Consider the following 27,817-nt stretch of genomic DNA (forward strand, 5'->3'; position numbering starts at 1 on the left):
CGTTTTTCCGTCCTTACCTGTCTTTGTACAGAGAGAGATCTGCTCCTTTGTGCTTTGGCTTAGCAAGAGCTTTATTGTGGTCAACTACCTAGCGTTTTTGCTCACATACACCTCCTATACACACCTATATTGTTGTTAGTTAGATAGACATTGTATTTTAGTTAGTAGCTTGTGTGTTACATAGAGACAGACACAGCTGCTGCAGGCAAGCTTACACTGCTTTAGGCCTCAGGGCCTTGCCTGTGTGGGCAGCTGTCCTCCTGTGATTGTCCTCTGTTAGTTTATTATACCAGTGTTTCTGCTGTCCTACCTTTACTACTGAGTGATTGTATTTTGTAGTAACTGTACTAGGACACTCACTGTCACTGTTTGTTCATAGCTCTTGCGTGTGTGCGTGCAGTACACACACTCTATTTCCTTCTGATTACTATTGATTATTGTCATTTCTAGTTGTACTTACTAACTACTTACTACTAGGGACACTCAGTCACTGTTCATAGGCTAGCTCCTGCGCTGCGTGTGTGTGTGCGTGCACTGTCAGTACACACACTCTATTTCCTTCTGATTACTACTGATTATTGTAATTTCTAGTTGTACACTTACTTACTACTAGGGACACTCAGTCACTGTTCATAGGCTAGCTCCTGCGTGTGTGTGTGCGTGCACTCAGTACACACACACACTCTATTTCCTTCTACTTAATCTGATTACTACTGATTATTGTATTTTCTAGTTAGTGTACTAGGGGACACACTCACTGTTCACTGTTCACACTTATACTGATTACTGAATTACTGTATTTTGTATTAGTACTGTACTAGTAATCACTTAGCGATCTAATCACTTAGTGATTAGTGTCACCTCACCCACCAACCCACTCCATTAAAGTATCCCACTTTTTCACCCGCCCTTTTAAAAAACTTTTTTGTCTACGCCCAAAACATCAAAGATGTCTGGAAGTGGCAGCCAGCGCGGTTTGGGCAAGGGGAAGGGCAGCAAGGGTATCAAGAGGAGAGGGAGCAGCATTGTGGCAAGCCGCGGCTGCGCCACCATGCACAGTTCCGCAGCAGCAGCAGCTGCGTCAGTGGCTAACATTCCGCCTCTAGCCACTGGCCGTGGACGCCTTGGGCGCCGCCCAGCAGGAGCAACTCACGCTGCAGAGACACAGCAGCAGCAGCGTGTAGTACCTGCTCCTATTTTCCTCCAGCCGGGTCGGAAACGTCCCATTGAGGAAAAGGATGCAGACACTGTGGTGCAACTGATGACGGAGGATGAGCAGCCCGCCATCATCTCTGCATCCGAGGCCTCCACCCTCACCACCACCACCACCACCCCTGTTCGCAGCAGCCGCCCAACAGGGCCTGGGGAGGAGGCCAGTTCACCGTCAGTCGCCGACCTGTCATTCAGCAGTCTTTTGACCCCAGGCATCATGAGTAAATTGTCTGCTGTTGTTGGCGATCTTGAGGAGGAGATGCTGATGGGCACTTTGGGGGAGGAGGGATTGGACAGCAAGACTGTGGCGACAGTCAAGCAGCCCATCCATGCATCAGGAGAGGATTTTGGGGGGTCATCATCCCAGCAGGACATGTTTCAGGAGGGGGAGGATGATGATGATGATGATGACGTGGTGACAGACAAAGACTGGGTGCCGCCACCACCAGCACCTGGGGATGTCGTCATCAGCAGCTCTGAGGAGGAGGAGGAGGATGCGCTTGTGGGCCTTGCAAGGAGGCGCATCATTGCAAGCATTGGCAGCAGTAGGCAGGTCCCACAGCCTGCTGGTGTCTCAGGCTCAGCAGCAGTAGCAGCAGCATCTGCCAGTACCACCATCAGCCGCACCCAAGCCACACACAGGGAGACAGGCAGCAGCGGCTCCAGGCCGTAGGGGGTTGTTTTTGTCACCAATCTGGCGATTTTTCACCATGCCCACAGTGTACAGCAAGTACGCCACTTGCAACCACTGTCAGCGGAAGTTGAGCAGAGGTGCAGACCCCTTAAAGTTCAGCACCAGCTCGCTCATCAACCACCTTGCTGCAAAACATTTCCACCAGCATGAGGAGTTCCAGAGGCTGAAGGCATCTGGTGCTGGCAGTGGCACCACACCCATCACTGCACAGCCTTCAGCAGCAGCAGCAGCAACAGCAGCCACCCGCCCTCCTGCTCCTCCAGCAGCACCAGCAGGAGTGCGGAAACGCACTGCTCCTCCCCCCTCTGCAACTCCTGCCGCCGACACTGAGGCCTGTTCTGGCAGCCAGTCAGGTACACAGATTTACCTTCTGCTGCCGCTCTACCACCAGCTATTACGTCCAACAATAGCTATATCTGTGTAATTTGCTGTAAAAAAAAAAAAAAAAACAGTACACCATTAAAAAAAAAAAAAAAGGTTTAATTTTTCTGAGGTGCCCGGGTTGAAAACTGTGTTGTCCCAGTTGTGTATTGGACACGATGTGGGCTGCACGACCGCTGTCTGGGACCTCCTGTTGTGTTTATTTACAGCCCTGGTATCACCGCTAGGTACCAGGGCTATTATGTCACGCTGCCTACCTACCTGCTGCCACACTCACACTACTCCTCCATTCCTCCTGCTGCTGCTGCTGCCTGTCTGTGTTTCCCACTGCCAAGGGTACACAGATTTTACCTTCTGCTGCTGCCACTCTGCCACCAGCTATTACGTCCAACAATAGCTACTCTCATTACTCCTCCATTCCTCCTGCTGCTGCTGCTGTCTGTCTGTGTTTCCCACTGCCAGGGTACACAGAATTACCTTCTGCTGCCACTCTGCCACCAGCTATTACGTGCAGGGCCGGCGCTACCATAGAGGCAGGGGAGGCAGCTGCCCCAGGGCCCCAGAGCTTGTAGGGGCCCCCAGTGGCTACAAGAGGAAAAAAAATTTTCAAATCGGCCTTATAGTTTTTGAGAAAATCGATTTTAAAGTTTCAAAGGAAAAAAAATACACAGTTAAAAACCTGCCGACTTTAATGGTTAATAGAAAATCCACCTTAAATGCTAGAAACCCTAAATTTGCAGGATGTGTTAAGGAGATCATTAGGAATAAGAGGAAAAAACAATTTTTCAAAAAGACCTTATAGTTTTTGAGAAAATCGATTTTAAAGTTTCGAAGGAAAAAAGTATACTTTTAAATGCGGTAAATGTCACTTTTAGTAGCAAACCTAACGGTAGTGTAATTTTACATGCATCAAACGAAAGCGCAATAAATTTCCTGACGGGGTTTCCAGGGGGTCCATACGCAGCCGCAGCGCTTTGGCCAGGGATCGCTATACAGCCGCAATATGGCTGTATGAAGATCCCTGGCATTTTTTCCTATTTTCCCAATTTTTTTTTATGTTTAGAGTGTGGGAATTTTTTAAAAAAAATGTATGTGGTGTCCCCCCTCCTGAAACTTTTTAACCCCTTGTCCCCCATGCAGGCTGGGATAGCCAGAATGTGGAGCTCCGACCGATTGGGACTTCACACCCTGACTATACCAGCTGCAAAAAAGGTCCCCTAATGCCGATTTTTGTTCCGTGGTATATGTTGGGGGGGCCCCCCAGGTTTATTTTGCCCTGGGGCCCCATTGTTGCTTAAACCGGCCCTGATTACGTCCAACAATAGCTACTCTCATTACTCCTCCATTCCTCCTGCTGCTGCTGCTGTCTGTCTGTGTTTCCCACTGCCAGGGTACACAGAATTACCTTCTGCTGCCACTCTGCCACCAGCTATTCAGAGGTGGCCTGTCATTAGTAGTCACATGCACTGGCTGCTGTAATACTAGAGTGCCCTAGCCTAGACTATTGATTATTTATCCTGATCAGAGTAATTAATAATGCGGGGCAATCTGCTGTTGCAGAAGCCAGTGACACTGACATCTTTTGCAGCACTGTATAGAGTACAGAGTTTCATGACAGTTAGCCCCGTCCACATCCTGATGACTCCTTTTTCCCCAAACATCCCCCAAAATTTGCAGTGAAACGCTTGGCACCACATCCCTCCCATAAAAAAAATTGGTTGTTTTCAGGGGGTATCTGTAAATAACCAGCACCGGGTGTCAAATTCCCTAGGTACGCCACTGATCAAATCTTCTTGTTTTACAGCTCTGGTACACTTTATAGCTGAAATATCGCAAATACCTTCTGTTTAAGGGCCCGTTTCCACTATAGCGTTGCGGAATCGCCGGCGAATCACTGCAGGCAAATCGCATGCGGGTGCGATTCCGCATGCGTTTTTTGCTGCGATTTCGCATAGGTAAGGCTGTATGCGAATTTAACCATGTCACTGCCTGTGTAAATTAACATTAATACCTATGCGAAATCGCATGCGAAATCGCGGCAAAAAAACGCATGGGGAAAACGCATGCGATTTCCCTATTAAATACATTGCGTGCGATTCACCTGCATTCCACACGCAGGTGAATTCTGAGGGCCCTACCCTGCAGATTTTTTCTGCACAGAAAAACGTGCGGGGAAACGCACAAGTGGAAACAGTCCCATCCACTTGTACTGACTGTGTGAATCCGCATGCGGGCAACGCATGCGGATTCGCGATAGTGGAAACGGGCCCTAAAAAGAGGCAAAATTACACTGAGCATTGCCCATTCTGTATAAGTTTACCCATGCTTTCCAGAAACACTGGTATAAAAATGTATACCGGTTCTTTGTACACTTCACCTACTTCCTGCTAATGCCACAAACTGTCACACAACCTTCAATGCAGTTGTTTTTATAAACTGTGGTGTGTATACAAAATAAAATTCATTCAGCTAATTATGGGGTTAAGAGAGGAGGGGCCTGAAAAGTATTCTCAGGAGGAGTCAGTGGTTGGCAGAGCAGAATTCGCTGAGCACTGTCTCCGCTCTGCTGAGTGCAGGAGGACATGGTGACCCCCTGCTGGGACATGCCACACTGAGGGGACTGAGGAGGTCAGGTAAGTGGTCTCAGGGCTGTGTCACTGGCAGGGACACTTCCTCTACTCTCAGCCTTACTTTTCTCTTTGTTATATTTCCTCTTGTTGTGTCCATCTCTCTCTCTCTCACTCGCTTTCCCTCCTTGGTTATGTTTCATTTTTTTCTGTCTCTTTCCTCTCTGCTCTTTTCCTTATATAATACATATACAAATATGTTTTCCGTTTTCTGTCACTTCTCATCAACTCCCCCTCTCTGTTTCCTGTCACTTCTCACCTACTCTCCCTCTTTGTTTCTGTCACTTCTCACCTACTCTGTCTCTTATAACTTCTTATCCTTTCTCCCTCTCTGGCTCCTGCCACATCTCCTCTGTCTCCTGTCATTTCACATCTACTCTCTCTCTCTCTGTCACTTCTTATCCATTCTCCCCCTCTGTCTCCTGTCTCTTCTCCTCTGTCTCCTCTCACTTCTCATCTATCTGTCTCTTTATCACTTCTCATCTACTCTCCCTCTCTTTCTCCTCTCACTTCTTATCCTTTTTCCCCCTCTGTGTCTCCTGTCATTTCTCATCTACTCCCCCTCTGCTTCTCCTGTCACTTCTCATCTACTCTCCCTCTGTGTCTCCTGTCACTTCTCATGTACTCTCCCTCTGTGTCTCCTGTCATTTCTCATCTACTCCCCCTCTGTGTCTCCTGTCACTTCTCATCTACTCTCCCTCTCTGTTTCCTGTCATTTCTCATCTACTCCCCCTCTCTGTCCCCTGTCATTTCCCATCTACTCTCCCTCTGTGTCTCCTGTCATTTCTCATCTACTCCCCCTCTGTGTCTCCTGTCACTTCTCATCTACTTTCCTTGTCTGTCTCCTGACACTTCTCATCTACTCTCCCTCTCTGTCTCCTGTCACTTCTCATCTACTCTCCCTCTGTGTCTCCTGTCACTTCTCATGTACTCTCCCTCTGTGTCTCCTGTCATTTCTCATCTACTCCCCCTCTGTGTCTCCTGTCACTTCTCATCTACTCTCCCTCTCTGTTTCCTGTCATTTCTCATCTACTCCCCCTCTCTGTCTCCTGTCATTTCCCATCTACTCTCCCTCTGTGCCTGCTGTCATTTCTCATCCACTCCCCCTCTGTGTCTCCTGTCACTTCTCATCTACTCTCCCTCTCTGTCTCCAGTCATTTCCCATCTACTCCCCTTCTGTGTCTCCTGTCTCTTCATATCTACTCTCCCTCTCTGTCTCCTGTCACTTCTCATCTACTCCCCCTCTGTGTCTCCTGTCACTTCTCATCTACTCCCCCTCTGTGTCTCCTGTCACTTCTCATCTACTCCCCTTCTCTGTCTCCTGTCACTTCTCATCTACTCCCCCTCTCTGTCTCCTGTCATTTCCCATCTACTCTCCCTCTGTGCCTCCTGTCATTTCTCATCTACTCCCCCTCTGTGTCTCCTGTCACTTCTCATCTACTCTCCCTCTCTGTCTCCAGTCATTTCCCATCTACTCCCCTTCTGAGTCTCCTGTCTCTTCATATCTACTCTCCCTCTCTGTCTCCTGTCACTTCTCATCTACTCCCCCTCTGTGTCTCCTGTCACTTCTCATCTACTCCCCCTCTGTGTCTCCTGTCACTTCTCATCTACTCCCCTTCTGTGTCTCCTGTCTCTTCATATCTACTCTCCCTCTCTGTCTCCTGTCACTTCTCATCTACTCCCCCTCTGTGTCTCCTGTCACTTCTCATCTACTCCCCCTCTGTGTCTCCTGTCACTTCTCATCTACCCCCCCTCTGTGCCTCCTGACACTTCTCATCTACTCTCCCTCTGTGTCTCCTGTCACTTCTCATCTACTCCCCCTCTGTGTCTCCTGTCACTTCTCATCTACTCTCCCTCTGTGTCTCCTGTCACTTCTCATCTACTCCCCCTCTGTGTCTCCTGTCACTTCTCATCTACTCTCCCTCTGTGTCTCCTGTCACTTCTCATCTACTCTCCCTCTCTGTCTCCTGTCACTTCTCATCTACTCCCCCTCTGTGCCTCCTGACACTTCTCATCTACTCTCCCTCTGTGTCTCCTGTCACTTCTCATCTACTCCCCCTCTGTGTCTCCTGTCACTTCTCATCTACTCTCCTTCTCTGTCTCCTGTCACTTCTCATCTACTCCCCCTCTGTGTCTCCTGTCACTTCTCATCTACTCCCCCTCTCTGTCTCCTGTCATTTCTCAACTACCCCCCCTCTGTGTCTCCTGTCACTTCTCATCTACTCTCCCTCTCTGTCTCCTGTCCCTTCTCATCTACTCCCCCTCTGTGCCTCCTGTCACTTCTCATCTACTCCCCCTCTGTGCCTCCTGTCACTTCTCATCTACTCTCCCTCTCTGTCTCCTGACACTTCTCTGACAAGGGCTGATATACTGCTGGGAATTTTGATGGGAGGCAGGGAGGGTGTTGAAAATATTGTTATTGTCTATGCACTGTACACTTTTTCACTTCCTGAGGACGCCCTTTGTGGTGAAACAAGTAGAAGTCTGTGTCATTGTATATATTTGCACCCTTGTGTCTTCCCACAGTGGAGTTAGAGCAAGGTGTCTTAGGAAGCATAACACTACTCTACAGCGATTGGGTTTTAGCACCTGAGAAACTGCATACCAGGTTAAAGGCTTCCTTGCCGCTCTTGTTACTAACCTAGGTAGCTGATAATAAGTACTTTACCCCTACACATGAGGGAGATGGCTACACCCCTCTCCGTTCTTTTGGCATATTCGGGAGGTAAGAGATCAGCAAAGACCCTCACACACGTGTACTATACTTGCTTTTTAAATTGTTGATTGACATATACCAATGGTTTTTACAACATGAGTTACATACTGACATTGCCAAAGCAAAAAAGCGATAAGGGGATATTAAAGATATTGAGTTCTGGGTTGTGGGGGTGGTATAGGCATATAATTAACAAGCAGTCTGTGGACATGATCGGTATAGAGTTCATTCTTCTGTCAGACTCATGCATGCTGTTACGTAGTGTGCAGTGATTGTCACTGTGGATTCCTCCTCTCAGTCTGTGGCATGCTTTGAGTGGTGTGCAGCAATTGTCACTGTGGATTCCTCCTCTCAGTCTGTGGCATGCTTTGAGTAGTGTGCAGCAATTGTCACTGTGGATTCCTCCTCTCAGGCTGTGGCATGCTGTGATGTAGTGTGCAGCGATTGTCACTGGGGATTCCTCCTTTCAGTCTTTGGCATCCTGTGTCATAGTGTGCAGCAATTGTCACTATGGATTCCACCTCTCAGTTTGTGGCATGCTGTCATAGGGTGCAGCAATTGTCACTTTGGATTTATACTCTCAGTCTGTGGTATGCTGTGATGTGGTGTGCAGCAATTGTCACTGTGGATTCCTCCTCTCAGTCTGTGGCATGCTGTGATGTGGTGTGCAGCGATTGTCACTGTGGATTCCTCCTCTCAGTTTGTGGCATGCTGTCACTGTGTGCAGCAATTGTCACTGTGCATTCATACTCTGTCTGTGGCATGCTGTGTCGTAGTGAGCAACAATTGTCACTGTGGATTCTTCCTCTCAGTTTGTGGCATACTGTCATAGCGTGCAGTGATTGTCACTGTGGATTTCTACTCTCAGTCTGTGGCATGCTGTAATGTGGTGTGCAACGATTGTCAATGTGGATTCATACTCTCAGTCTGTGGCATGCTGTGTCGCAGTAAACAGCGATTGTCACTGTGGATTTCTTCTCTCATTCTGTGGCATGCTGTGTCAAAATGAGCAGCGATTTTCACTTTGAACTCCTCCTCTCAGTCTGTGGCATGGCATAGCTCCCAACGGTCCCCTTTTTCTCTCTTCCTTCCTCATTTGTCTCTCTTTGAGGACTGAATATTTTTTAATTTAATTCAATTTTCAATATTTCAAAAAGTCTAAAAAAATTACAATCATTTTCCAAATTTGAATCATATCAACACAAAAATATACATAAACAAAACACAGCAAAACAAAACAAAAAACTAACATGACCCTCCTTCACCATTAGAACAATTGTACAGTGGCCCATATGCAATTACATTTTTCACCTGAGTCATCTCCTAGGAGATAATTTTCATCTTCTCTTTAAACTAATTTTTCAGCATTTTACAACTGAAAAAGTACCAAAAAGTTGGTGAAAAAGATTTATTTTGAGTATTTTCTTGCTTGCTGGTGGCTTAAAGAGAACCCGAGGTGGGATTTTATTATGCTAGTGGGGCACAGAGGCTGGTTGTGCACACTAACACCAGCCTCTGTTGCCCCATGGTGTGCCTCCAAGACCCCCCTGCGCGCCGCTATACCCCCCGCAGTGCTGGCGACACGCAGCGTGTCGCCAGCACAATGTTTATCTAAGCGCTGTCTGTTAGCGCCGCTCCCCCGCCTCCTCCATATCGGCGCTACCCGCCCGCGCCACTTCCCTCCAATCAGCGGGAGGGAAGGGACACAAGCGGGTAGCACCGATACGGAGGAGGCGGGGGAGCGGCGCTGACAGACAGCGCTTAGATAAACATTATGCCAGGTATAGCGGTGCGCAGGGGGGTCTTGGAGGCACACTATGGGGCAACAGAGGCTGGTGTTAGTGTGCACAACCAGCCTCTGTGCCCCACTAGCATAATAAAATCCCACCTCGGGTTCTCTTTAAAATGATTTTATGACAAGTTATGAAAATATCACCGAGGAGAAAATTCAGGTGAAAAATGTAATTGCATATAGGCCAGTATTTCTAATATTCCTCAGAAATCTTGAATTCAATCCAACTCTACTACTTAAAGGACATCCGAGGTGCAAACAAACTGACGAGAAAAACAATTGTATCTATCCTCAGTCTCCTAAAATGATTTTTTTTACATATCCCACAGTTTTATTTTATATTTAAATCAAGTTTTTACTGTTTCATTGTCTCTGCTCAATGACACATTCATTAAAGTATGTCAGAGCTCAAATCTATGAATTATTGACCCTTTCTGCCTCTTTCCTGCTCTCAGAAGCCATTTACTGACAGGAAAGTGTTTTATGGCTGTAATTACTTATCAGTGAGGGTTATGCTATAGTCTGACCCAGTCCGACCTGGTCCTGTCCCGGGCAGAAACTGTCACTTGCATACCTGATGTTTAACTTTTTCAGGCAGAGAAAGAAAAAAAGGAACACAGCCTAGTTATTAGTGTGCTAGGCACTGTACATACCCATGTCTGTCCCATCATGTCACATGTCATCTCGGGTATCCTTTAAAGCAAAAACCCCCCCATTTATCCAATTGCAAAGCCAGTTGCTCCTCAGCATCCTTTATGAGAAGCACTTTCTTAACCCAATCACAAAGCGTTGGAAGATCTGGGCACTTCCAGTTAACAGGAATTAAACTCTTAGCTGCAATTAGCAATTAAGGCAACAACGACTTTTTATATTTGGAAATAGACATGGGATAATTGTGCAAAAGCACTTCCAAAGGGTCTTCACCTGATGCACAACCACCTTGTTAATATATATGTTACGGCCAGAACCCGAAGTTTGGCCACTTCTAGTTCTGGCCGGCCACTTCGGGTTCTGGCCGGCCAATGCGCGAAGTGGCCGCTGCGCTGCGGCCAATGTTAGAAATGGATTGATTCCTCTGAGGTTAATGTATCTTCTGCGCCGCAGCGCAGCGGCCAAACGTATAACAACTTCGTTAATTTATTGCAATTCAGCCGGCGGCAATGTAACAATTCAAGCCGCCGGCTTTTTTTTTCTGCCTCTCTCTCTCTCTCCTCTTATGGGCAGCAGGCGGGGACATGCGTGTCCCCGAGAGTCGTTCGTGGCGCCAGGGCAGCAGAGCGGGGAGGCTGCAGACATCGCTTCTGCCAGCACCCGCTCTGCAAGAACGGCAGGATAACCCTGCCGCGACGAACGACTCCGGAGGGGGGACACGCGTGTCCCCGCCGGCTGCCCATAGAAGAGCGAGAGAGGCGGGGGGAAGGAGGAGAGAGAGGCGGGGGGGAGAAGGAGAGAGAGGCAGAGAAAAAGCCGGCGGCTTGAATTGTTACATTGCCGCCGGCTGAATTGCAATAAATTAACGAAGTTGTTATACGTTTGGCCGCTGCGCTGCGGCGCAGAAGATACATTAACCTCAGAGGAATCAATCCATTTCTAACATTGGCCGCAGCGCAGCGGCCACTTCGCGCATTGGCCGGCCAGAACCCGAAGTGGCCGGCCAGAACTAGAAGTGGCCAAACTTCGGGTTCTGGCCGTAACATATATAAGTATCTTCAAAAAGGGTGCATTCCCAAAAAAGATGGGCCAACGCAAGGGCGTAACTAGAAATCACTGGGCTCCCCTGCGAAACTTATGATGGGGCCCCCCTCCCCCTCTGCACAGGTAAACTGAAAACCAATGTTATTCAAGTGGCTAGTGCACACTTGAACGTGTTTTCCCCATGCAGAGAAACATCACTACTGAACACTGAATAGGGACTGTCTACAAATATTTCTCTGCAAAACTTTGTATGATTCCTTATCAGTGACTGGGCAGATACAGTCATTAGAACAATTGTGCAGAGAGCATAAAGTTTTTTTCCTCTCCGTGTCCTTCGTTGTCAGTATCTCAGGACAGGGAAAATAAACTTTTACCCCCATGGGGCCCCCTGTGGCTTCTGGGCCCCCCTGCAGCTGCTTCCCTTGCAGGGTCTATTGTTACGCCCCTGGACCAACGTACCCCCATTACCACACCCCTTTAACATTTATCGTCCAAATCAGGAAATATTGAAGCCAGCTTAGCCAGATTTCTGTACCATCTGGCTAATATTTTAAAATGAATTTCTTTAGCCTTTGCACTCACTGAAGTAATATGAGATAAAACACAATTGTTTGCTTGTTGCTGAGCATTAATTGAAACACCCAGATCAGGGGCGTAAGCATGGCCCCCCTGCAGAAAATCTGACGGGCCCCCGCTCAGGGCCGTTTTGGGGGGGCTGGAAGGGTCGCAGCATGAGGGGAGAGCTTGGCCACACATCGGCGGGCAGCGGGCATATACACATACCTTCCTTGCGTTCCACTGCGGATGCTCCTCACTCCCGGGCACGCGCGAGGTCAGACAGTCCTTATAGGCTGAGGAGGCGGGTTTAGGTGATGTCAGCGGTGACATCACCATGCAGGAAGTGCTGTCAAATTTTGGAGTGGTTTTCCGGAGCTATCATCGTGTATTCAAGGCCAGAGCACTCAGTCACTCACTGGCCTTGATACTAATCAGTACGCTGGTTCTTGGCCTAGCTAGCTATCCTTGTGAGCTACATTTATATATTGTGTAGACGCACAATATATATATGTACTCGAGTTAGTCAGGTTTTGTTATTTTGTAGTATATTGTAATATTATCGTATTGTAATTATCATATCATAATCAAGGGCGTAGGGCCCGAGGTCGCAGCGGTCGCAGCGGTCGCCTTGGCGACCGGGCCCGGCTCCTGAGGAGGCGGGGGAGGGGCCCGGGGGGCCCATCTCCGTTTGGAGGGACATGCGGCCCGTGCGCGCTGGTAGGGGGAGCCGCAGCCGCGGGGAGGGCAGCCCGACCTCTTCCTCTCCCCGGGGCCCCCCCCCCTCAGATGCAGAGTTAGCGGCTCACGGAAGCGCTGTAGGCAGAACTCACCGCCCTGCGTTCCAATCGCCGCTGATCTCCTCTCTGCATAGATGCTGTTACACACGCAGCTTCCGGCTAAACAGGAAGCTGCGTGTGTAACAGCATCTATGCAGAGCGGGAGGAGACCAGCGGCGATTGGAACGCAGGGACGTAGGTGAGTTCTGCCTACAGCGCTTCCGTGCGCCGCTAACTTTGCATCTGAGGGGGGGGGGGGCCCGGGGGGAGGAAGGGAGGGAGAGGTCGGGCTGCCCTCCCCGCGGCTGCGGCTCCCCCCTCCATTATGTGGGGGCAAAGCGGGGGCAGCTACCTAATCTATCCTGGGGGCCAGCTGCCTACCTAATCTATCCTGGGGGGCAGCTACCTAACCTATCCTGGGGGGCAGCTACCTAATCTATCCTGGGGGGCAGCTACCTAATCTAACCTATCCTGGGGGGAAGCTACCTAATCTATCCTGGGGGGCAGCTACCTAATCTAACCTATAGTGGGGGGCACCTACCTAATCTAACCTATAATGGGGGGCACCTACCTAATCTAACCTATACTGGGGGGCACCTACCTATCTAACCTATACTGGGGGGCAGCTGCCTAATCTAACCTATACTGGGGGGCACCTACCTATCTAACCTATACTGGGGGCACTTACTTATCTAACCTGTATTGGGGGCACCTAGCTAGCCTATACAGGTGGCAACTAAACTGGCTACCTATATTGGAGGCACCTACCTAACTAACCTATACTGGGGCACCTACCTATCTAACCTACGCTGGGGGCAACTATCCTGGCTACCTATATTAGAGGCACTCACCTAGCTAACCTGTACTGGGGGCACCTATCTATCTAACTTATACCGGCGGCGCCTGCCTATCTCACCTATACCGGGGGCAACTATACTGGCTTACCTATGCCTGGCTACCTATACTGGGGGGACCTATAGCTGGCTATAGGGATTTTGATATGTGTGTGCGTCGGGTGTTGCCGGGGGAGGGGGGGCTGCTGTTGCCGGGGGGGGGGTGGTGGTGGTGGGGGGGCTGCTGTTGCCGGGGGGGTGGGGGGGGCCCACATCCAGATTCCGCATCGGGGCCCAGAGGTTTGTAGCTACGCCACTGATCATAATATTATATTAGTAACATCATATTGTATATTTTCTGTATACTGACCTCCTGCCTGCATCTCAGTGCTGCTCGGATACCCCTTTTCAAAATCCGGATTGAATTTGGATCCAGATACCCAGATATCCGATCCGAATCGGATATCCGAGTTTGAAATTTTGGAATCCTAATCGCATATCCAAACCCAGCATCCCAGATATCCGCCCGGATTCGGATATCCGGGTACAAAACCGGAAGTGGGCTTTAATTTGCATGTAAAACGTTTTTTAGAGTAAATGAGGCATGTAGCATCATGTTTTTTTTAAAGGGAAACACTTATTGATGATATGGGGCCTTAAATTCCTCTCTCTCTCTCTCTCTAACTCTCTCCCTCTCTCGAATATTGGATAATTATTATTATTTATTATTATTATTTTTTTTTTATTTATATAGCGCCAACATCTTCCGTAGCGCTGTACATAGTACAAACAAATAATGGGGAACAAATATACATAAGAAATACAAGACACTGTACAGTCATGACATTGAATAGAATAAATACAGATACATACATAGTTGATATGTAGTTGGTACATATACATATGTTAAAATTACAGCAGTATGAGAAACACTAGGAGGAGGTCCCTGCCCTTGCGAGTTTACAATCTAGATAAGCACCACTGTTGCCTTCGTCTAGTCCTTCTGCTTCTCTGCCATCTGATTTCTGTGCTGACTCGGCCTGTCCTGCCTGCCTCTCGACCTTGCCTTTGTCTAGTCCTTCTGCTTCTCTGCCATCTGATTTCTATGTTGACTTGGCCTGTCCTGCCTGCCTCTCGACCTTGCCTTTGTCTAGTCCTTCTGCTTTTCTGCCATCTGATTTCTGTGTTGACTCGGCCTGTCCCTGACTACTCTATGGATCATCCTTACAATACAACTGACATCTGACTAATGTGTATGACCCTGCCTGATTATTGACTACTATTCTTGCCTTGCTACCTTGTACCTCGATATCTCTGACCTTGTGTAATGACTTTGGCCTGAAACTTGACTATTCTCACTCAATCTGCATTATTTGTACTTGTTTCGTTACCTCTTCACGTATCAGGGTGATACTCCCATACTCCTTCACTCTCTCCCCATGTGGCACCGGGCACATGTGTCTGATGTCACACATGCGCCACATGGTAAACGCACCTGGTTTGATGGCAGCTCATGGCGGAGAAAGCGGAGGATACCTGGCATTGTGGCAGATGGACAGGTGAGATTTACAATGCAGTGCCGCCAGGGGGGTGGGTTCACATTAACGTTCAGGGGTGGTCAGGCGCCCAGAGTTGGATGTGTCGCAAAGCAGATCCCTGAACGATTCCATGCTGAAATTGATCAGGAATTGGCCTGCAGTGTGTGGGCAGCCAACAGATCTCTCTCCGATCAGGGAGAGATCTGTCTCTTGGTCAATCTGCCCCATACATCGCCTGATGTATATGCATCTCTAATCTAGACCCTGCATAATTCCTAGTCACTGTCAGGCTCTCGGCCTACTATGCTAGAAGGGAGATTATTTGCCACTGTGTGGACCTTGTTGATCCATCCTGGATGAAATCTATAAAGTGAACTGTCGGTACAATATAAGCTTACACACAGTAAATGAGCAGCTGTCCTCACAAATACAATACAATTTGTGGAATTTGGGATCGGAAAACGTTATCATGCAAATGGTGGAAAAAGAATGAAATGGGCACGGTGGCAATGATACAGAACGGTGACTAGGTTGGCACACAGCGGGTTCCTCTTCCTATTTTCTTTCTCTACTCCCATGCTTCCTCCCCTCCTGCTGTTTCTCACTTTCCTCTATATTCCAGACCAGATTTCTGGAAAGGCCGCAAAGGCCCAGGTCTTGAGCGGTTGCTGCTCTTCCAGGAACTAGAATGAGGATGGGGAACTTCTTTTTAAGCAGAAAGACTGCGGCCTCTGATAAGAGGCCGGTCGGTTTTTCTCCGGGGGACTTAGATCGATGAATGGGAACTATATTCCCATTCATTGATCAGAGCAGGGCTAACGGCAGGCGGTGGGAGCGCACCCCATTCAGCTGCAACAGCACAGTCTATCTGGGCGAACATATTCGTCCAGATAGGCTTAAGTGGTTAAAGTTTCAAAGGAAAATAGTATACATTTAAACGCGGTAAATGACAGTTAATGTATTTACCGCATTTACATGTATACTTTTTCCTTTAAAACTTCATTTGAAACTTTAAAACCGATTTTCTCAAAAGCTATAAGGTCTTTTTGAAATGTTTTTCTCTTGTTCCCACTGTTCTTCTTAACATATCTGGCAAAGTTGGTGTTTCTAGCATGTAAGGAGGCTTTGCTATTAACCACTAAATTCTGCGGGTTTTGGCGGTTTTTAATCACAAATACTTTTCTCAAAAACAAAAAGTTCTTTTTTTATTTTATTTTTTTTAAGTAGCCACTGATCACCTTTATAATCCATGCAATTTTGGTGATTGAAGCAAGTATGAGGGCTTTGCTATTAACTTTGGTCACGGATTCTACATGCAATCACGGCTAAAATCCGAGTCCAATTCGAAGCTCCGATTCAAATCCGGATCATGAGCATCACTGCGTGGAATGGGAAGGGCGCAGTTGCAAATACAAAAAGGAGGGATGGCCTATGGGTGGAAAATGTATAAATATGGCATTGCACCTCCCAAGTGTTGATGCCAGGCATATTTTCCATTACTTGGGGAGGTGCAGATACATAGCTTGCTGCCGAACCCTAATTCTCTGAAATGGTAATATATATAATATGTACTAGTTCAGACTGTACTATATTCAGGGCCGGATTTGTACTTCCAAGTGCCCTAGGCCAGCTGTCACCCCCCCCCCCCCCCCCCCCCATCAAATTCTGTCCAACCCTCTGAGAAGCAATAACTGGTTTGAATGGGCTCCCCTCCATTTTGCTGCTCTGCCCCTCATTCGGCAAAGAAGCAGTGCATGCCCAAAGCATTCCCGGCATCGACTGCTGTGCACATCTGGGCAGGAGTGCAAAACTACAAGAAGCGTGAGTAGCCAGGGCATGTGCTGCTTCTTTGTCCTCTGTGCGACTGGCTACAGTCAGAGCCACAAACAGGTGACAGGGCAGCGCTATTGAAAGAAGCTCATCCAAAGCAGAGAACTTGTGAGTAAAAGATCTAAAACTACACATGCTGACATAGATGTGCTTTAAACAGTGACAATATAGTACTTAGGGCTAGGCAAGGATGGACAGATGAGTCAGTAGGAAGTTTTGAAGTTATTCAAACAGAATGATAACATTTATTAGCTAACTGTAAATAAAAACAGTGAGCCTTTGGTTTCTTCAGACTTTGTATATGTTTGTAGACTTTATACTAACAAGATGTTAGAACACACAACTATATATACATTCAGCATCAGAAGGAGATACATAGTTTGTTTTGCAAATATAAATATATGTAATATAATTGCCATCCTGTTTCACTGATAGCTAGCAAAGTACAATGCTCTTCTAAAATGAGTCAGGAAAGAGTTAAACTGTAGCACAGAGAATGCTGTGGTCATTCACTTGGAAAAAACAAACAAACCATAAATTTTTTAGGTCACAGGTCTTTAAGAGCTGACCAGACCAGTAATAAATCTGACAGTGCAGAGGGAGAAGATTCCTGTTTGTGATTCTGAATTTGTGCATGAAAAAAACTTACAGAACTCAAGAGCTCTGCTACTAAACCCAGGCTGGCAATTCTCACAGCAGCTTGTATGTTTGCCAAGCATGGCAAACATGTAGGAAACCGCCTGCCCCACAATGGCAACACAAAGCGACAGAGGGTAGCATCATGGCGGAATCAGAACTTTGCTTATCAATATACAAAGCAGATTGAGGTGACACCCCACAACAGTGTCCCACCCTCCCTTGAAAATACTGAGTCCTATGAAAATTTCTGCTCATTACAGGTAAACCGACTCAAAATGACATCCCTTATCATCAGTAGCTGGAACATCCAAGGGCTGAACGCCTCAGCTTTTGGATCCAAAACAAATGATCCAGACTTTAAAAAGAGACTTGAAAACATTGATATCCAAATCCTCCTGGAGACATGACCCGGGCAGAGGATGAATCTTTCGTACCCATGGGGTACCGGGAATTCTCCATATCTGCCCAGAAAAACAGGAACATTAAACAGAGGCCGCCGTTCAGGAGGCAATACTAATCTGGTATAAGGAGGAGCTCACAGAGCACATCAAAGCAATCAAACGAGGAGACAGCCACATCTGGATCAAATAAACAGCTCCATCCTCACCTCTCAGTCTGACATGTACCTGTGTGCAGCATACATCCCCCCAACAGAGTCCCCTTACTACAACCTGACATCTATGAGTCCTACAAAGAGAAGCCAGCCACTTCCAGTCTCAGGGCAGAGTGCTCATCTATAGAGACCTCAACGCTAGAACAGGCACAGAGAAGGACTATCTGACCTCTGAGGGAAACACATACATACTTGGAGGAGAGAGCTACTACCAGGAACCAATGCAGACAGCAAGAAACAGCTATGACAAGACAGTAAACAAAAGTGGGAAAGCCCTGTTGAACCTGTGCCGGAGCCTCGGCCTATACATAATGAATGGGCGAACCAGGGGTGACTCTCTTGGGAGATTTACTATGAACTCACATGTAGGCAGCAGTGTGGTAGATTATGCTGTCACAGACACAGACCCCATAAACATCAATGCCCTCATAGTCACCCCTGAAACACACCTGTCAGACCACAACCAAATCCTGCTGTACCTGAAATCCACCGATAAACCAACCACACAGCAACCTCACCAGAACGGTCTCTACAAGCTGCCACCATCCTTCAAATGGCCCAAAGAGTCTGCCATCAAATTCACCAACATGACCAACACTGCCAAAATCCAAGAACTGCTGACAAACTTTCATACCAACCTATATGAACCAAACAAACAAGGTTTCAACCATGCAGTGAAGGACTTCAGCAACATCTTATATAACATGGCAGTACTCGCCGGCCTCAAGCAGACCAACTTTAAGAGATCCACAAATAAACAGTCCCAAAAATGGTTTGACAGTGAGTGCAAGGCTCTACGTAATTCTCTAAGGGCAGCCTCTAACCAAAAGCACAGAGACCCCAACAACCAGGACCTAAGGGAAGCCCATGACCACCTACAGAGACAATACAAAGACACCCTCAGGCGGAAAAAACAGAGCCACATCTCCCACAAACTCCAACAGCTGGAGGACTCCCTCCAAGACAACTCATTCTGGGAGACCTGGAACCACATTGGGACAAAGCCCAAGAAAAGCCCTCTACACATCCAAAATGGCCACATCTGGCTCCACTACTTCAGGGACCTCTACAAAGACATCCCAGAAAATGCCCAAACCCCGGAACAGAAATAAATAGCCGCAAAGCTGAAGGACATGGAGGAGACAATCAAGGACTTTCAAAACCCCCTGGATACACCAATCACGATGGAGGAAATAAGAGAAAGAACAAAGCTGATAAAATGTAAGAAGGCTAGCGGTACCGATGGCATCCTGCCAGAGATGATCAAATACAGCCCCCCGGACATACATGAGGCACTCGCAAGACTTTTCAACCTTATCCTGAGTGCGGGCTCCTTTCCTCAGGCCTGGAGTGAAGGCCTCATAACACCCATCTACAAGAATGGGGACAGATACGATCCAGCAAACTACAGAGGAATCTGTGTCAGCAGTACACTGGGGAAACTGTTTAACAGCATCATCAATAAAAGGATCCTCTCCTTCCTCACACAGCAGGACGTACTCAGCAAAAGCCAAGCTGGGTTCATGCCAAACCACCGCACAACCGACCACATCTACACACTGCACAGCCTTATCAAGACCCATGTCCACAGCTCACGCGGCAAAATACACGCTTGCTTTGTGGATTTTAAGAAGGCGTTTGACTCGGTGTGGCACCCAGGCCTTTTCCTAAAAGTCCTAGAGAGCGGAATAGGAGGTAGAATCTATGATGTCATCAAGAGTTCATATACTGGGAACCAATGCAGTGTGAAAGTGGACGGGAAGAGAAGCGCGTTCTTCAAGCAGGGTCGAGGAGTCAGGCAGGGCTGCAGTTTGAGCCCAACGCTCTTTAACATATTTATTAACCAACTGGCTGTAGCCCTGGAATCCTCCCCAGCCCAGGCCTCCTCTTGCATGACCACGAGGTGAAGTTCCTGCTGTATGCAGATGATCTCCTGCTGCTCTCCCCAACAGAAAGGGGCCTACAGGACAGCCTGGCAGTACTGGAGAGTTTCTGCACCACATGGGCACTGCCCATCAACCCAAAGAAGACAAAAGTGATGGTGTTCCAGAGAAAAAATCTAAAAATGCCCACCTCCTCATTTATATTAAATGGCTGCCCACTGGAGACCACAAACAGTTACACCTACCTGGGGCTGGAAATTAACCAAACTGGGAGCTTTAAACCAGCAGTAGAGGCCCTGAAGGAAAAAGCCTTGCAGAACGTTTTATGCCATCAGAAGGCAACTTTACCACCTAAAACCACCGTGAGAGTCTGGGTAAAGTATTCAACAGCATCATCACCCCAATCCTGCTCTATAGCAGTGAGGTATGGGGCCCGGTCACCTACCCTGACCAATCAAAATGGGACTCCAGCCCAACAGGAAATCTTCCATCTAGAGTTCTGCAAGTATCTTCTCCAAGTCCATCGCAGTACTTCGAACTCAGCTTGCCGGCAGAGCTAGGCAGATTCCCACTATGGCTGACTATCCAGCAGAGGGCGCTCTCATATTGGGCGCATATACAGAGCAGCAACCCCAGCACTTACCACCATAAAGCCTCACTGAGCCAGGGTGGGGAGGCCATACCACGCTCTCTGAAACAAAACGTCAAGACCCAGCCCAGCCAAGACCACCAACACAGGCTGACAAAAGCCCAAATAAAAGGAATGATAGAAAGCTGCAAGGACCGATACATAGAGGAATGGAGAAGTGACATAAAGAACTCCCAGAAACTCACTATCTACCAATCACTACAGAGGGAGTACACAATGGCCCCCTATCTGGAGAGGCTACACCACCACAAAGATAGACAGGCCTTGAGCCTGTACCGTCTGAGCGCCCACAACCTGGAGATAGAGACAGGACGACACAGACAGACATGGAAGCCCCGGGAGGAGAGACTGTGCAGGCAATGTGACCAGGGGGTCCTGGAGGATGAGGCCCACTTCCTGCTACACTGCAGCAAATATACACCGTTGAGGACCGCCCATTTCCAAAGACTCTCCGCCCACATTGCAGATTTCACCTCCACAGATGAGGAGAGGAAACTCTATATCATACTGGGGGAAGAGGAAGAAACTGTGCAAATAGCTGCCCGATATGTCACGGCCTGCCACCAACTGAGAGGAACATGATAACACATGGACTGTATAACCCCATACTCCCCTCCCCTATGGACTGTATGCCTATACCCCCCTCCCCTATGGACTATATACCCCATCCCCCCCATACCATCCCGTACATCCTCCTATGGACTGTATACCCATGTCCTTCCCTTATTCCCACAATCCCCCCCCCCCACACACACACCCACGTTAATGTTCTATTTTGCTTTGGCAATGCTAAATGTATTTGGTCCTGCCAATAAAGCTTTTTTGGATTTGGATTTGGACATCATACATACAACATAATCATCAGGTGATAACACATACTGATTGTCCTCAAACACACTCTACACAAGAGAGAGAGAGATGCAGGGATCTCTGGAATTCAGGCAGACCAGAGCAAAGCAGGGGAGATGATTTACTTTGGCATGTGACCTCTTATCTCTCAAAGTCCAGCTCCCTGATGATTTTTATCGCCCTAGGCCTTGACCTTTGTGGCCTTCCCAGAAATCTGGCCCTGACTATATTGTGATTGGCTTTGGATATATCTCCTGAATATGACATAGAGGACATGACCTGATGGTTGTACCTGTTATTGTCACTCAAATGCTACTCTTCTTTTATAAGAACAAAGTAAGGCATTTCTTTTCTTCTAAAACTTGGCAGCATTGAGTGTTTTTGTATACTTTGCAGGCGTGGCAAATATTTCTTTAAGCTGTTCTATAAAGAAAAAAAAGGTTGGTAGGAGAGAAGTAATATCAGACTTTAAACTTACTTCATACTGCGAAAAACATTCACTAAGCGATTGTAATTTTGCAATGTGCTTTTGAAAAGAATGTGCTTTGATTTCTAAAAATCAAAACGCTGCCGTGAGGACACCTTCATACAGTGACACCGCATTAGCCCATTGGCGATCATCAAACGCAGTGCAAACACTCTCAGTGTGAACCAGTCCTTAAAGGATACCCAGAGCGACATGTGACATGATGATAGACATGTGTATGAACAGTGCCTAGCACACAAATAACTATGCTCACATTGGTCCATTCGACCGGATCTGTTTCACACGACCTGCTTGGAGGAACTCAAGTGTCCTGGGGCACAAGGGCCCCACTGCAGTCACAACCTCTGCATGCCCTATTGCTACGCCACTGCATAGACTGCTAAGGGCTGGAAGAAGCCCAAGGTAATACCCGAATACCCGGGTAATACCGGATACCCGAAGTGACATGTGACATGATGAGATAGACATGTGTATGTACAGTGCCTAGCACGCAAATAACTATGCTTTGTTCCTTTTTTTTTTCTTTCTGCCTGAAAGAGTTAAATATCAGGTATATAAGTGGCTGACTCAGTCCTGACTGAGACAGGAAGTGACTAGAGTGTGACCCTCACTGATAAGAAATTCCAACTATAAAACACTTTCCTAGCAGAAAATGGCTTCTGAGAGCAAGAAATAGATAAAAAGGGGATTTTTTTTATCATTGAGGGTCACACTGTACAGGGAGTGCAGAATTATTAGGCAAGTTGTATTTTTGAGGAATAATTTTATTATTGAACAACAACCATGTTCTCAATGAACCCAAAAAACTCATTCATATCAAAGCTGAATATTTTTGAAAGTAGTTTTTAGTTTGTTCTTAGTTTTAGCTATTTTAGGGGGATATCTGTGTGTGCAGGTGACTATTACTGTGCATAATTATTAGGCAACTTAACAAAAAACAAATATATACCAATTTCAATTATTTATTTTTACCAGTGAAACCAATATAACATCTCAACATTCACAAATATACATTTCTGACATTCAAAAAACAAAAACAAATCAGTGACCAATATAGCCACCTTTCTTTGCAAGGACACTCAAAAGCCTGCTATCTATGGATTCTGTCAGTGTTTTGATCTGTTCACCATCAACATTGCGTGCAGCAGCAACCACAGCCTCCCAGACACTGTTCAGAGAGGTGTACTGTTTTCCCTCCTTGTAAATCTCACATTTTATGATGGACCACAGGTTCTCAATGGGGTTCAGATCTGGTGAACAAGGAGGCCATGTCATTAGTTTTTCTTCTTTTATACCCTTTCTTGCCAGCCACGTTGTGGAGTACTTGGAAGCGTGTGATGGAGCATTGTCCTGCATGAAAATCATGTTTTTCTTGAAGGATGCAGACTTCTTCCTGTACCACTGCTTGAAGAAGGTGTCTTCCAGAAACTGGCAGTAGGACTGGGAGTTGAGCTTGACTCTATCCTCAACTCGAAAGGCCCCACAAGCTCATCTTTGATGATACCAGCCCAAACCAGTACTTCATCTCCACCTTGCTGGCGTCTGAATCGGACTGGAGCTCTCTGCCCTTTACCAATCCAGCCACGGGCCCATCCATCTGGCCCATAAAGACTCACTCTCATTTCATCAGTCCATAAAACCTTAGAAAAATCAGTCTTGAGATATTTCTTGGCCCAGTCTTGACGTTTCAGCTTGTGTGTCTTGTTTAGTGGTGGTCGTCTTTCAGACTTTCTTACCTTGGCCATGTCTCTGAGTATTGCACACCTTGTGCTTTTGGGCCCTCCAGTGATGTTGCAGCTTTGAAATATGGCCAAACTGGTGGCAAGTGGCATCTTGGCAGCTGTACGCTTGACTTTTCTCAGTTCATGGGCAGTTATTTTGCACCTTGGTTTTTCCACACGCTTCTTGCGACCCTGTTGACTATTTTGAATGAAACGCTTGATTGTTCGATGATCACGTTTCAGAAGCTTTGCAATTTTAAGAGTGCTGCATCCCTCTGCAAGATATCTCGCTATTTTTGACTTTTGAGCCTGTCAAGTCCTTCTTTTGACCCATTTTGCCAAAGGAAAGGAAGTTGCCTAATAATTATGCACACCTGATATAGGGTGTTGATGTCATTAGACCACACCCCTTCTCATTACAGAGATGCACATCACCTAATATGCTTAATTGGTAGTAGGCTTTCGAGCCTATACAGCTTGGAGTAAGAAAACATGCATAAAGAGGATGATGTGGTCAAAATACTAATTTGCCTAATAATTCTGCACTCCCTGTAGTCACTTCCTGTCTGAGTCAGGACTGTGCCAGCCACTTACATACCTGATATTTAACTCTTTCAGGCAGAGAAAGAAAAAAAGGAACACAGCATAGTTATTTGCGTGCTAGGGCTTCTTCCAGCCCTTAGCAGTCTATGCAGTGGCGTAGCAATAGGGCATGCAGAGGTTGTGACTGCAGCGGGGCCCTTGTGCCCCGGGACCCTTGAGTTCCTCCAAGCAGGTCATGTGGAACAGATCCGGTCGAATGGACCAATATGAACTGATCCATAGGTTAACATGGGAACTGTTAGCATCTGTTCCAGGATCCGCTAATGGTCCGTTGTTTAGTGCCACTGTGGACGGTGATCTTAGGGAGGGGCTAGCGGTGCACTGGAGGACAGCAGAACTGCAGCAAGGGACAACATAGACTTCTTAGGGCTGAAAGAAGCCTCAGGTAAGAATTAGCTTTTCATTTTCAGCTCGGGTGTCCTTTAATGCCCATTTGGGACAATTTATTTTAAAGTGGACCTGTACTCAGAACTTCCTCTCTGCTATAAAAGATATGCAACAAGCAGCAAACATTTCTTATTTACAGCTAATGCAAATCCTGCAATGAATCTGCAATGTGTCTACTTCCTGCGTTCGTGACAGCAGACACAGGGTTAACATCCTGTGTTTACCAATTAACTGCTCTGCCGAGGCTGGCACCTGACACAGCTGAGAGATCAAATTACAGTTGTGATTAGTCACAGATGAGGGGGAATTAGACAGGCTAAACTCTCTAAATACATACAGGGTGCATTTCTCTGTTTTCCTTCTGTTCTATGCAAGAGTTCAGGTCCATTTTAAGTACTTTTTCTTTTTTGCTTGCTGAAGGCTGAAAAGTACTATAAATACAATTATAGACTGTCTATGACATACATGTCAAACTCCGGGCCCGCAAGCCAAATCTGGCCCTCAGAGCCATTCAATTTGGCCCTCAAGTGGTTTCCACACTTTGCATTATATTTGGTGCACTCTAGATCACCAGAGAAGCCTTATGGGGAGGTAGGGGAAAAGCATTATACTAGGGAACTATCTAGGGAAGAGTAGGGGCCTCTAGTCACCAGGGAACTGTATAGGGCAGGGAGGATCACTAGACACCAGGGAACGATTTAGGGGTTGGAGGAGGGCCATAAGACACCTGGGAACAGGGCCGAGGCAGAGGCGAGAGAGGCTCCAGCCTCAGGGCGCAGTGTAGGACAGTGTAGCACAACTCACTCAGCTATCATTCCCCTATTGTGTTTGAAGCAGAGAAAAATAAGAAAAGGGGATACATGGCAGTGACTGTAAGCCAGATAACTAGAGATTAAGGTGTTGGGGGCCTTGGGGTGCCTCTTAGTCCTATAGCAATTATTGTGTGATGGTTGGGGTGGGAGGGATGGAGGGGCGCACTTTGGTGTCTCAGCCTTGGGTGCTGGAGTACCTTGTCCCGGCTCTGCCTGGGAACTTTATAAGAGAGGAAGATGGCCAGTAGACATTGAGGTTGGCCTGAGATTAGGTCCCAGCGTACAATTTCGGCCCATGTTGTGTTTGAGTTTGACACCCCTGGTCTATGACAAGTTCCAATACTCCGTGAACCCACAGCCTAAGTATCCTGAGTTCCATGTGTTCAGAACCTAGGTCCTAATATATCATAATAACAATAATAATAATAACAATAATAATAATAATATTTGTATAGTGCTTTTCTCCTTTTGGACTCAAAATGCTCAAGAGCTGCAGCCACTGGGCTCTTTCACACTAGAGGCCTTTTTCGGCGTTTTACCACCACAGCCCTAGTTGGTGTTTTCCATGGTAAAATGAAAGTCCATAGACTTTCATTTTACCTTTCACACTCAACACCATGTTTTTGAGCTTTGCGTCTTGATGCTCCCCGTTGCGTTTTCAGGTCCGGTCAATGATAGTCAATGGGAAACGCAAGCTACAGCTTTTTTTTAACGTTTTTAAAATGTTTCACCGCTGAAAATCCACAGAATTCAATTTAAAAAAGACATTTTCAGAGCTGTAAAACGCTTTGAAAACGCTATAGAAAAGCTATGTGTTGGCGTTGAAAAGCATAAAAATGCCTTCAAAAAGCACCAAAACGCTGACAGCAAGAGGCAGCATTTTAGCCTTTTCTACCGCAGCCTCTAGTGTGAAAAAGCCCTTAGGGCACTTGTATACTGTAGATATATATATACAGTCAATGATACATAATGTATAATATTATCATTTCAGTAATTCAGACAATGAGGTGAAGGACAGAGTAAAAGGAAACTCGACAAGGTAAATAAAACAAAAAGGGAATTTATATTTTATGATTTTTGTTGCCATTTTGATTTAGGAGATGGAAAAGCCTGTGTGATGCTGGATACACACGGTGCGTTCCCGCACTCGATGCTCCGCTCGATTTCCGGCCGCTCGATTATTTCCGAGCGTACTTCGATGATTGTTAGGTCGATTTACATGTAAAGTATGCCAAATCGACCTAACGATCCATCGAAACGCGAATCGGACATGTCGGAAATAATCGAGCCGACGGGAATCGATCGGAGCATCGAGTGCGGGAACGCACCGTGTGTATCCAGCATAATGCTACTTTCTAATCTTATCTTGTGAGTTACAGCAGATCTCTGATGGAGGATAAACTTCACCCTGACACCATGTTTTGGTTTCTCTCAGGATTCAGGAACACACACTGTTCACTTTTTTTTTTCTCTGCTCTCTGCGTAAACTTTATTTAACACTTCCTGGTTAACAAACAGATAACTTTGTCACATGACTAGATCAGTGGATAAGCTGTGTAAGGGCATAGGAATCATCACATATCTTAACAATTTTCTTTTGTGTTTTTTTCTTAAACTCAGTACTAAAATACAGTGGGTTGCAAAAGTATTCCGCCCCCTTGAAGTTTTCCACATTTTGTCACATTACTGCCACAAACATGCATCAATTTTATTGGAATTCCACATGACAGACCAATACAAAGTGGTGTACATGTGAGAAGCGAAACGAAAATCATACATCATTCCAAACATTTTTTACAAATAAATAACTGCGAAGTGGGGTGTGCGTAATTATCCGGCCCCCTGAGTCAATACTTTGTAGAACCACCTTTTACTGCAATTACAGCTGCCAGTCTTTTAGGTTATGTCTCTACCAGCTTTGCACATCTACAGACTGAAATCCTTGCCCATTCTTCTTCGCAAAACAGCTCCGGCTCAGTCAGATTAGATGGACAGCGTTTGTGAACAGCAGTTTTCAGATCTTGCCACAGATTCTCGATTGGATTTAGATCTGGACTTTGACTGGGCCATTCTAACACATGGATATGTTTTGTTTTAAACCATTCCATTGTTGCCCTGGCTTTATGTTTAGGGTCATTGTCCTGCTGGAAGGTGAACCTCCGCCCCAGTCTCAAGTCTTTTGCAGACTCCAAGAGGTTTTCTTCCAAAATTGCCCTGTATTTGGCTCCATCCATCGTCCCATCAACTCTGACCAGCTTCCCTGGCCCTGCTGAAGAGATGCACCCCCCGAGCATGATGCTAGCACCACCATATTTGACAGTGGGGATGGTGTGTTCAGAGTGATGTGCAGTGTTAGTTTTCCGCCACACATATCGTTTTGCATTTTGGCCAAAAAGTTCCATTTTGGTCTCATCTGACCAGAGCACCTTTTTCCACATGGTTGCTGTGTCCCCCACATGGCTTGTGGCAAACTGCAAACGGGACTTCTTATGCTTTCTGTTAACAATGCCTTTCTTCTTGCC

General features: G+C 46.8%; 1 protein-coding gene across 5 annotated transcripts in view; it reads left to right on the top strand.

Annotated features, from left to right (window-relative positions):
* LOC137528524 (multidrug and toxin extrusion protein 1-like) overlaps positions 1 to 27,817 on the top strand; it is a 149,339-nt gene that overhangs the window by 38,173 nt on the left and 83,349 nt on the right. For 2 of the 5 annotated variants that reach the window (XM_068249836.1, XM_068249843.1), the window contains exons 1-2: positions 4,825 to 4,920; positions 26,287 to 26,334. The gene's annotated coding sequence lies outside the window, so the exon portion shown is untranslated. Of the gene's footprint in view, positions 1 to 4,824; positions 4,921 to 24,361; positions 24,482 to 26,286; positions 26,335 to 27,817 lie in introns of those variants that run through there. The other 3 variants (XM_068249841.1, XM_068249837.1, XM_068249842.1) reach the window with 3 other exon arrangements.

Source organism: Hyperolius riggenbachi, chromosome 8 (assembly GCF_040937935.1).
Source record: "Hyperolius riggenbachi isolate aHypRig1 chromosome 8, aHypRig1.pri, whole genome shotgun sequence".
In the NCBI taxonomy this organism is placed as follows: domain Eukaryota; kingdom Metazoa; phylum Chordata; class Amphibia; order Anura; family Hyperoliidae; genus Hyperolius; species Hyperolius riggenbachi.